The 12119-nt window shown below is 48.5% G+C and overlaps 1 protein-coding gene across 1 annotated transcript in view; it reads left to right on the forward strand.

The window, feature by feature from the left end:
* The window catches only part of ACSL6 (acyl-CoA synthetase long chain family member 6), a 56314-nt gene that overhangs the window by 13220 nt on the left and 30975 nt on the right, over window positions 1-12119 (forward strand).

The following is a 12119-nucleotide window of genomic DNA, read 5'->3' on the forward strand; positions in this document are numbered from 1 at the left end:
ACAGCAGAGCGGCAGCGGGAGAGCTGCGGTGCAGAGGGAGCCGGGGCTGCTGCGGGGGTGGGCTCGTTCCGCGGGGGGATGCGGGACAGCTCCTGGGGGGACACTGGCACGTGGCTTTGGCATTTTCCCGTTGTTCGCCTGTTTCCAGCAGCCTTAGCGGGGAAAAGCTCCTGCCCGGCTCTGGCTGGAGCTCCCAGCGCTGGAGGCAACTGGCCCGTAGGTCCCGCGTGGGCTGCGGGGTGACAGCCCTGGGGGCTGGAGACCTCCCCGGCAGCCCTGGGATAGCGGGGAGGGCAGCTCTACCTGCGCCCAGTCAGGCGTGGGATGCAGAGACGGAGCCTGCTACCGGGGCTTCACCAGAGGACTCTGCTCCTCTTAGTTCATTGCCCCAAACTCTTGACCCTACCTACCGGGGCTTGTTTCCCACAGCGGGAGCTCTGTGGAGCATGGCACACCTGTTTAGTTGTGGTTGACTTCAAATCCTGTGTTGAGTTTTGGGCCCCTCGCTCCAAGGAAGACATTGAGGTGTTGGAGTGGGTTTAGAGAAGGGCAACGGAGCTGAGGAAGGGTGTGGAGCACAAGTTGGATAAGGAGCAGCTGGGGGAGCTCAGCCTGGAGAAAAGGAGGTTCAGAAGGGACCTTATCACTCTACAAAGGAAGTTGAAGCTAGGTGGGGAGGTTCGTCTCCTCCCAAGTAGCAAATGGGGGAACAAGATTAAGTGACCTCAAGGTGTGCCAGGGGATGTTTAGGTTGGATATTAAGAACAATTTCTTCACCAGAAGAATTTTTCAGCTCTGGAAGAGGCTGCCCAGGAAAATGGTGGAGTTGCCATCCATGGAGGGATTTAACAAACGTGTAGATATGGCACTTTGGGACACGGTTTAGTGGCAAGCCTGGCAGTGCTAGGGGAATGGTTAGACTCGATAATCTTAGAGGGCTTTTCCAACATAAATGACTCTGGAATTCTGTGACATCCTGCTGGTTTCTATGCTTTCTGTGTCTCAACTTTCAGCCACCCAGACTAAAGTGCAGGCTCTTTGCAATGTATGTCCCTGCTTGAGGGATCTCCTGGAGCTGGTGACAAAACTCACCTTTGCCAAAGCTATGCAGCAGTGGTAGGTTGCAAGCACTCAGTGTAGTGTGTGATGTTCCTAATTCCATGCTGTGCAGTCCCACTTTCCTCAAGCATAGAACCATGAACATACTCCATCCACATGGGAAGAGCCTGATGCCATGTGGGGTGTGAGATCTCATGGGGTTGCACCTTGGTGTCAGGGACAGAACATGAAAACCTTATCTGTAGCCATGAAATGCCCTATCTGGCCATAGTGTGGTTGCTGGCTTGCTGTGTTGTGTATGTGCCTGTTGCTGGTGCATGCTGGGGACAGAGCAGGTTGTGGATGTGAAGACAATGGGAGGATGATGCTTTCAGCAGTTTCAGAGAGCCTCCTGGAAGGTGGAGGGTCCCTGCCTGCTCCTGGAGCTGTGCCATGTGGTGGGTCAGCTGCAGGGGTGGCTGTGTGCACTGTGGGGCCTCCTGGGAAACCCTCCTGCACCTGGGCACTGAGTGTCCCTAACACCAGGACCCTTTCTGCGCTAATCACTCTGCTTTTACTGATACCACGCAAGAGAGAAACATCAAGTTATGTTCCTTTAAAAGCATGGTGATACTCCGGAGTAGAGAAGAGATTATTTTGAGAAGCTCTGGCTCTTGCAGGCAGTGTGTTTCAGTTCTGACTGGAGGCTACTGGCACAGGGCCGAGGCAGGCAGAGGGCATGGCAGGAGCTGGCAGGTCTGTGCAGGGCAAGGCTGCTGCATCAGGCTGCTCCTGTCCCCCTGCTGTCCCTGCTGCTGTCCCCCACCTGCAGGGGGAGGGGGCACTTGCCTTCCTTTGGGTTTCTGGCACATGGCCTGCCTCTTTATTTTCTTGCCCCTCACTGCACTGCAAGGTTGCCAAATAAGCCTTGAACAACTTTCAAAGCTGCCTTCAGTTTCTGGTTTGTTTTGGGATAAAACTTGGAGCGGATTCAGGCAGTCACAGTTCTGTGTGCACAGGGTCTGGATAAAACTCTGCTCTCTCCATGTGTACTTAACCTTTGGTACCTCCTCACTCCTTCCCATCTGTGCAGACAGGGTCCTTTAATAAAGCACTACAACTACAGGGCCAGGCTGGATGGAGCCCTGAACAATCTGCCCTAGTGAAGGGCATCTCTGCCCATGGTGTGGCGGATGGCTGGGTGATCTTCAATGTCTCTTCCAACCCATTTGTGATCCCATGAACTTGCAGGGCACTTTCTTGTTAACTAACCTGGTCTAATTACAGTGAGATTACTCTAAGAGACGGATACAACTGTATTTGTTAGAGTTGGTGACACTACTGTTACTTTTTTGTGAGCTCCCATTTTGATGTCATTTTCTCGTATCAGTTTCCAGCGTGACAGTTGTAATACTGTCTTCAGTGTTTGACACAGAGCTGGCAGAGTCTTTCAGTTCTCTCCTTTTTCACATGGTTTTGCTTTAACTGCAGTGGCAGGTCAGTAAGTTTTGGAGCTCTTCAAGCTGTAGGATTGGCATAAAGAGAATTATTCCTTATAATAATAAAGGCAGTGTTTAGCTGTCATATGGCCCAAACTGTGAGGTCTCTCTCTACATCTGCAGCAGAAGATGAAAATCTGTGGTGTGATAATGCACAGATAACCTCCTGCAGACAGCAACAGGCCAAATTTCCAGGATCTTCATGGCTGGAGGCAATGCCAGCTGCAGTCTGGCCTGCTTAGCCCTGCTGTGAATACTTGCTACATAATTGTTGATATTGCAGAAGGCAACACAAAATTGAAGTTTGACCAAATAAGTATTCTGGTCCAGTCTGAGCTGTCAGAAAGACAAGGCAGGTTAACACCTGACTTGGAAGTGGTATTCAAAACATTCCTGTTCTTGCCTATCCTGTGCAGGATTAACTCTGGGCATGCCACTGTGTCATGTCCTGAGAATTATGGAAGATTTTCTGTTATGAGCTTGTTTGGTTTTCTGTGTCACTTCGGGTGAAGCACTCCCATGCTTGCCTGAATGCAACTGGCTGGCAGGATCCTCGGATGTTATTCAGAAACCATTTATTCTGGTGCTGCTGCCAAAAGAAACGGCAGCCATGAACCCAGAAAGGTTTGCAGCTGGATCAGTACCCCTGGACTGGTGCACAAATATTTGTGCTGATGCCTGGGAAAGGCAGGGTGGGTGTGGGAGTCCCTTGTGGTCCCTGCACCTCTGCGCTGCCCAGCGCTGACACTGCTGCAGAGCCTTCAGGTCACTGGGGCTCTTAATTGGACCAGGGCCTCTACAGACAATACTAAGGTTTATTTAAATTCAGTATTGAAAGGTATCAAAACTTTCCCTGGCAACAAGCCATCCAGCTCTTTGCAAAGCCCCTTCACATCTCTCTGCCAAGCCAGCTGTCAGGGGTGCAGCTCCCTTCTCCCTTTCCATTCAGTGCTTCTCTTTGTACTCTGCCCCAGATAACTATTTTTATGCCATTCTTTAAGTTGTTTGTTTGCTGCCTGACACAGAGTATTTAGGAATCATATAGTATATGGGACAATCAACCATCAATGTCAGTAAAAAAATAAAAAAAGCCAAAACCCAACCCAACAAACCTCATTCTTCACAAGAACTGAAGTTGACAATTACTTATGTGTACTTCTGGGAAGGGGGGAGCTCTGCAGATGTTCTGTGAGTTCCCAGGAGGAAGCTCCAGCCCTGGCAAAAGCAGCCCCACGATGCACTGTCAGGATCCAGCCCTGTGGGACAATGCCAGCAGCACGTGGCACTTCAGCACGAGCCCAGAAAGCATGTGCAGGGTTCACTGCCACCTGCAAGCTTTGCCATAAGGTTGAGTGGCAAATTCTCTCCTGCTTTAGTCACCTCAATGGGATGCTCCTGTGGACTATGCTGCCTGTGAGCCAGGGAAGCCAACGGGAAGGGATCAGGCTCTGTTTTCCCCAGATGGAACTTTACAGCCCCTGTGCTGATTTTGGCACAGTTGTGTGAGCAGGCTCCAGAGAGCTGAAGACAGCCAGAAACTCCCACAACTGTGGTGGTTTGCTTTTCCTTCTGACTGGGTTATGTTTTAGCTTGAAGGAATGGCCTGAGCTCACTTGAGGTGAGCACACAGAAGCTACACTGGCATAAGGGGAACAAGAGGAATCTGATGGGGAGGATATTGAGTGCAAAAATATCCCATTTAGGGATATTTTTCCCATCTGAACTCCATCCTCTGGAACCACAGGCTGAGGATTTTAGCCTGGTCAATGAAACCTCATAACTCTGGCTCATGCTGGTGCTGGGTAACCTTTTCAGGATGTTTCAGCAGTTAGAGGAGCTTTTTTGTTACTGTGCCTTTGGCAACTGATAGACTTCAGAGACAGCAGAGTTGTTGAGCTTTTCCCTTTTGGTATGAAACTTAAAATGCTTGCTCTGGCTTCCTGATGCTTTGTTATCCAGAGGAGTGGCAGATTTGGAGCAGATTCCCAGTCATGGCTTTTCCATATGTGTGAGTCCGAGTGGCTTCTGAGGGCTGCTAAACTGCTCTGCTCAGGGGTGCAAAAGGTATTTTTATGTTGGTCCACATGTTTGAGCTGTGCTGAGTGGGTGAGGAGGTGTGGAATGGAGGACAGAGCTTTCCATGAGGCTTTGGTATCAGTGGATGAAGAGGGACTCAGTGCTGAGAGATGAGGATGGGTTGGTGGTCCATGCATGGCTCTGAGCAAGGAGCATTTCCAGACAGCTGGGGGCTGGATTTTGCTCTCTGAAAGATCTCAAATGTCTAAAGTAAGATCTCTGCATAGCACTGAATTATTTGTTGAATAATTTCTCTAGGCAAGCGACCAATACGCTGTAGATATTTCAGATACTTTAAATACTTCTATTTATGTGTGATTACTGGTCTCTTTCAGGACTTTGAGCTCCTTGTTAGCATTTTTCCCTTTTTAGTGGATTCTTGCAAAGATCTTCTGTTTTGCAAATACATTTCCCAGCAGTGCAGAGCCGGAGGGAGCAGAGGCCAGTGCTGCTCCTCTGGTTGCTTGGAGATTCCCATCCTTTGTCTGGGCCCTGCCTTTGGGGTTGGGAATGTCAGGAAGGTGGATGGAAGTTGGAGGGTCAGTAAAGCCCCTGAGCCCAGTGCTGTGGCTGCCATTAGCTCTGTCCCCAGGAACCACGGGGAAATGTGGTGCCATGGTCACACTCAGGCTGTTAATGCTTAAAACTTCAAGTTTTTTAAGGAGTGAGATGTTTCTACAGTAATGCTAGAGGCACGTGGTATTATGCAATTAGTGCTGTTAATCATCAGTTACACAGAGTAGGGGGAAATTCTGCTTTTTATATATATTTTATATATATGCACGTGCACACACAAGCATTTACATCCACACATGCAGATATATAATGTGTGTAAATGCTGTGTATAAATGGGACCCAGTACTTCAGCAGCCTTTTCTCTGAGACATTCCTTCTGTCCTGAGTGAAACTGCCTGTCTCTCCAAAAAATAATAATACACCAGTGGGCGAAGTTTATACCACAGCCCCAACTACATGCTGATGCTGACCCGCTCTCCTTCATCCATATCTGTGCTTTACTCACTCACTCACCAGGGGACACAGGAAAGCACCTCTGGCCTCCTTGCCATAAAGTTTATTTGCCTTATTCTCCTGCAGATCCAAGGCTTGACCTGGATGCAAAGCCTTTTTCCATTGTGGATAACCCTGCCTTGCTGAATGGAAGGGAGGGCACTGGGAGAGGGTGAGTGGAAGGCAGGGCCATGGGGACAGTCCCTGGTGGTGTTGTGGCAGCCCCATGTCTGCTCCCATGTCCAGACCCTGAGTTTGGGGTGCACTGAGCCCCAGGCAGCTCTGCCAGCACAAAAGCAATTTGAGCTAGAGAGGCTTGGCTGCTATTGAAACCCTGCTCTTTAATAGTCATGTTGGCAAAAGGCCAGTTTCACAGATTTGATGAGTCTGATTCTCAAAGGAAAGGGAGAAGGATATTCTTTGTTAGTAAAAATAGAATATAAAAGTTATAAACTGCTTTTATAACATTTCTTGATCATGGGGTGCTTCTCTAACATCTGCTCCCCAAAGAAGTGCCACAGCCTCACAGGCACTGTGTGCCTGTCCTCACTTGTTTGCTATCCATTGCTTCTCACCCTCTCTTATGTTGCCTGAGCACTGGCATAATAATCCAAAAAAAGAAATTTTATCTCAAAACCAGTTCCTTTTCTTTCTCCTCTTTTTTTTTCCCTTCCCAATTATAACTCATTGAGTTGTAGTGGAACCACAGTCAACGAGGCCAAATGCCTTGGCTTTGAGTCCTCTATTATTATTTGACCCTGCAAAGAATTGCATGATCTAAGTAAAACACAGTAATTGTGGTTGTGCACTGGAGAGGCAATTATTTTGCTCAGTGGATAAAATTAGGCACCTGTAAGAGTTCAGTTTGGTCTGGTTTTGGTTAGGTAGGGGGCATTTTTTTAATGGAAAACACAGTTTTTATGAAAATGTGCTGTCCCAAAAATCAAAGCATCATGTGGAGTCTGTGAGAGATTGGCTTAGGGGGATGTGTCTGAAGGTGAGAGGCATTAAATGGAGAAAAGGGCTATAGTGAGATAGAGGAGTACTCTATATTTTCCTCCACTTTAGAGGAGCAAAAGCAGGTATGGTTTCAGAAAGTTTTAACTGGTATTAGTCTTGGTTTGATCAATAATCCTAGTAATTGCTGAATTGCATGTGTGGCTGATTAAGCCCTGCAGAGTACAGAGGGTCCCTGTATGTGCATCCAAGTACTTGTGGTGGGTCAGGGCTGTGGGGTCACCCCTGCCCAGGCTGCTCTGGAGGCATGTAGGACAAGCAGTGAAGTATTTTGGGTCACTGTCGTGGTCATGTGTTTATAGAACAGTTGCATGTGGGACAGAAGCTGTTAAGATGTCCTGCAAAACTATGTGAGCCAAGTATTGCTTGTCTCCTGCTTCATTTTGGGGCTGCTTACTGGATTTCCACACAGCGATTCTTTCATAGTTTCAGATACATCTGGTGCCCCTATTTTCCCCACTTCTGGTGTTTTTATTTTCCCCTTTAGGTTTATCACACCCTTTACTCTTTCTCAAGCAGTTTGCAAGCTTGCAGACTGCCTGGCTTCCTATCTCACAGCAGGGAAATGTTCTGTAAGGCTCTCAGTAGCTCTCTGTAATGCTCAACAAATACATAATGGCATTTTCTCTCTGTAATTAACACTGGTTTTGTTCTGCTGTAAAGTGTGGCATTACCATTTCCATAAACATTCTAGTGTAAAATCATTAAAACAGAATAAACTGACCTGATTTCTAGCTGAAAATAGAAAGGCGGCCAAGTGCCATGAGTTTTCCAATTTTTCATGTTTAAGTAAAACAAATGAGAAGAAATCTCCAGGTTTGGATCAAACTGTGTATTTTGTTTGTGGCTGAGGCAGGAGTAGGAGATCTCGTTAGATCACTTGTTCCATAAAATCTAGAGAAATGTGAGCCCAGCCTCCTGCTGCAGAGTGGTCGGTGTCCCCCTTCCTCACCTGAGCCCAGCCCCAACTCACATTGGCTTCAGGATGAGGATTGAAGGCTTATCCAGATTCTCATCCTCTGTGTCCACACAGGGAAAACTTGTGGAGCTGCAGAGCAGAGGCTGACTTGGCATCACCTCTGTGGTTTTAATTACAGAAGTGATTAGGAATTCACAGCCTGTGGTGTCCCAGGAGCTCCCTGGCCAAATTGGAGAAGGTCGGAGGTACTGAGCTGCATTTAATGGCAGGGGCTCCTTCCAGGAGCCTACATGGAGTCTGAGGAAAAAGGAAAAATAAGAATGATTATACTCTGCAAGCAATACACAACATCCCCAAATGCCTCTGCCTGTGATAGCCTCTGTGCATGTTTTCATGAAGATGTTAATTATTGCAACAGCTTCCATTTAAACAAACAAATGGTTTCCAGTGATGCAGTCTGACTAATAGCTTTTTGTGTCCCTGGGAATGCTGATGCTCCCTTTCTCCTTGGCAAATGGAAACTCTCTTGTAGTGACATAGTCATAACTTGAGTGCCATTTGTGATTTGGATCCCTATTGCAAAGTCCCTGAAGCCCTCTGCACAGAGCACAGGCATGTTTTTTGTTCTACATAGGAAGGTGAAAGAGAGTGGTTCAAGTTTTGCTGGATGCTTCTTTGTGCAAATCTTCTGTCACTGACCCCATTTCAGGAAAACAGCTATAAATCTCAGGGTCTGGGCTCTGCAGAACTGAACATGAGAAAAGAGTTCAAAAGCCTTGTAGTGCTTCACTGGCGTGAAATCCCTCTAAATCAGGCTGTCTAGATTGAGATGTTTTAGATCCTGGAAATTCTGTTTCCTCGGTGAAATGAGTGAGCAGCCAGTGCTGTAGCCAAGGACACGGATCCATGGTGACTGCTGGCTGAAGGGATATTCCAGCTTGCTCTGGGAGAAGCAGAGGGTCTCTGTGCTCTGAGCCACTGCATGGCACTGGTTCTGCTTTGCAGTTCCCCACTGCAAACTGTTAATTCTCTCAGACATATTGAAAAGCTGCTAATTTACGTTTGGTTTTGTGCTATGGAATCTAATGTAAATAGCCTTTTTTGGGGCTTGAATAAAGGGACAGTGATGGGACACTTTGCCCATTTTCCAGGATAAAATGGTTCACCTGCCTCTTCCCCACCCCACTGTGAGTGCAGGGGGCAGGAGGATATGGATGCCCCAATAGGAGTTGTTCTTCCCAAGCAGGCACTAATGGAATGGTAGGGAGGATGTGATTGTGTGGCTGCACAGGACCAGTAAGATTTTAATTGCATTAGGCACACACCAGTAGTCTGAGGCTGTTCCCACACTGGCTTATGTCACTGAACTCCAACTGGAGTTACAGAATCACTTCCAGGAGAAAAAGATGAAAACTGATTTGTACAAGAGAGCCTTTTGTTGCCAAAATAAATAAATAAGCCCTGTTCTGGGGGTGATTGCTGTGAACACAGGCTGGTGGGTGTCCTGGAGCCCAGTGTCCCTGCTGGCTGCCCCAAGGCTGCAGGAGCCCTGCTCAGCCCAGACCCAGGCTGGGAAGTTCCCCTGTGCCAGGCACCCCCAGCTCTTACCCATGGCTGTACTCTCTTGGCACTTCCCCAGCACTTCTTCCTTCCTTCCTCCAAACCACTTCTTTCTGTCCTTCCTTGCATATTTGTTTCTCTTTTGTTTGCCATGGGAATATTTTAGAAATCCGGTGATGTGAAGTGCCATTTGGAATAAATGGAAATGTCAGTGTTTCTATGTGCCACGTGCATGGGTGCCATGCTCTGCTTGCTGGCACCCAGGGCTGCTTGCTTGTGGGGAAGGTGAGTTGCAGCAGGCTGGTAGATCTACTTCTGGCAACAGAAATGGGGCCAAGAGGTAGCAGAAATGGGGTACAAAGGTAACAGAAATGTAGAGAAGGGGTGTGGAGGGCATCCTGCTGCTGATCCTGAGCCTGAGGTGACATCAGCAGCTGCTTGCTGTGCAGTCTGGAATGCAACACTGCCTTGCTGATGGGTAACCCAGCCCAACTGTGCTGAATTTCAATTACTATGATTTATGATTTATTTTCCTGATCACATGAGAAATGTATTCCCAGAGCATGTGACCATGAGGTGCTCACCTGCTTGTCATGACCCATCAGAGGAGGCTGTGATCCAGCACCCCTGACCCCTCTTTCTGTAGGTATAGGGAGGGGGTGACGCAGTTCTCTCTGATCATCCCAAACACACCTGGGCACCTTTCCTGGCCACCATCCCAGGGCAGGTTGGCTGCTGTGAGCAGATCAAGTATGGACTTATCACGAATCACCTGGGGATGCAAAACCCAGGATTAACTCTTGTGAAAGGCAGCTTGTGTGAACTCTGCGGTGCCAAAATTGAATGTGAACAGAAATTGCAGCCCTGACTCTCATGACCCTTCTGTTGATGCTATGAGCTTTAGATGTCCATGGATGCCCTCGACCCAGATGGGTGTAAAGGCCTGGTCCTGCTCCTACCCAGGCAATCCCTGCAGCTGAGCAGGGCAGGAGCAGGACAGAAGCATATGGCTGTAGCCAAGCATCCCCCCATGGCAGTGCTGCTCCCACAGGCACCTTCCAGCTTTCCATTTTCAACTTAACTGCACAGATGGATACAAAACAGCATTTACAGGCTGCTGTTGAGGGAGTAATTCCCAGGATTTCAGTGTAACCAGCAAGCTGGGTGGCTGCTTTTGGTGGGACAGGCTGTTTCTGGGAGCAGACAGTCTTAATTGGGACTTGCTGAAATGCTTTTGCACAAATAGGCAATTCATCAGTAAATTAATAGCTCCCTTGATAAGCTCTCCTAGTTTTTGTAGTAAAAGTGTGTTTGTCAGGCTGTTTTTCATAGTCTGGTGTTGAGAAATATTAGGGGAGAAATCAGTACTCTGTCTCAGTTCATAGAATCATTCTATCCCAGAATGGTTTGGATTGAAAGAGACCCTAAAGCTCATCCAGTTCTAACTGCTCTGCCATGACCAGGGACTCCTTACATTATACCAGGTTCCTCCAAGCTCCATCTAGCCTGTCCTTGAACCCTTCCAGGGATGGGACAGCCACAGCTTCTCTGGGCAAACTGTGCCAGTGCCTCACCACCCTCACATTCACACTAACATCATTGCAGTTGCATAGTCAGTATTTTGTCACATGTGGAAATTTCTGAAAAGGTCCTCAAACCTCAGGAGGATGGTGGGTATCTCCCAGTAACATTATCTGGATGTAATTATTGGAGGGGTTTAACCATTCTTGAAGAGGCTGGTTGTGGTCCCAGAGGGTTTGCAGAGTCAGGAGTTCTCTGGGAGCAGAGGTGGCTGTGAGATGTTGGCCAGAATCAGGGAGCAGCATGGGGCCAGAGGGACATTTGGGCTCTCAGGGGGAGATGGATGACCCTGAACATGGGCTCTGTGTTGCTGTCCCCTTGCTGCTGCCCTCACCATTTCACAGCCCAAAAGTGAGTGAGGTTAATTGTTTGTTATGTTGGTCGCAAACTTACCAACCTTCTCCAGAGCCTCGTGCAAAGGGTGCCCCTGTCTTCACCACCTGGCCTGTGCCATCCCCAATGCTCACTTGGCACAAACACAGGAGAAGGTTACTAGAGGGTAGTCCTGACTGACCCTCAGGACTTTCAGGATAGTGCAGCCCAGACACTGCTCCCAGGAGGAAAAAAGCAGGTTTGTGTTAGTGGTGCTGTTATGTGGGAAGTCCTGGCCCCCTCATGGAAGTGAAGCCATTGAACTGCACAAGCTGGAGCAAGGCCAGAGGGCAAGAAGGAAAGGGCTGCCTGGGCTCATGTGGCTGAAAAACTTGTTTAAGACCTTGACTCTTGTAAAGTCATAAATAGAGCTGAGGGAAACCTGAACTGTTTGGATTCCCCCTGGGCAGCACCTGCTTGGCTCATTCCTCAGAGGACTGGCCGATACAGGGGACTCCTCAGTGAGGAGCTGCTACAGGGCTCTCATTGTAAACAGGAGTTATTTAAAATGTTCCTTGTGCACTCAACGCCCAAACACAACTTCCCAGGGGACCACCTGACCTCTCACTCTGGAGCAGTGAGCCACATGCTTGGCTCCTTCTCTCTGGTGGCTGTTTCTGTTTGTGCAAAAGGGAAAAGTAGGATAACCTGCTGTGGCAGAGTCTAAATCAATGCCCGATCCACAGTGTGACCTTGCCTTTCCCAGGAGCAACTCCCACTCTCTGAGCCCAGCACAACTGTCTGTGCAGTCCTGCTCAGGGAAGGCAGAGAAAGCTCCTGGCAGCCCTGAGGGATCCTAGCTGGATCCCAGAGCTTGTTCCAGCATCTCTCACTCCAGATAACTGCAGCTGCATCACTTCCTGTACATTGGTGCTCAGCTGTCCTTAGGGAGTGAGCTGTCTGTTCCGGCTCACCCTGCTATGGATGCTTCCTCCTTTCTTCTGTCTCTTCCACAGACGCAGTTTTTCTCAGTTAAGGTGGCCACTGGCAGGCAGCCCCTGGCTCAGCAGAGCAGGGTGTTTGCAATGGCTGATGAGGCAAAGCATGTT

Source organism: Geospiza fortis, unplaced genomic scaffold (assembly GCF_000277835.1).
Source record: "Geospiza fortis unplaced genomic scaffold, GeoFor_1.0 scaffold55, whole genome shotgun sequence".
Taxonomy (NCBI): Eukaryota; Metazoa; Chordata; class Aves; order Passeriformes; family Thraupidae; genus Geospiza; species Geospiza fortis.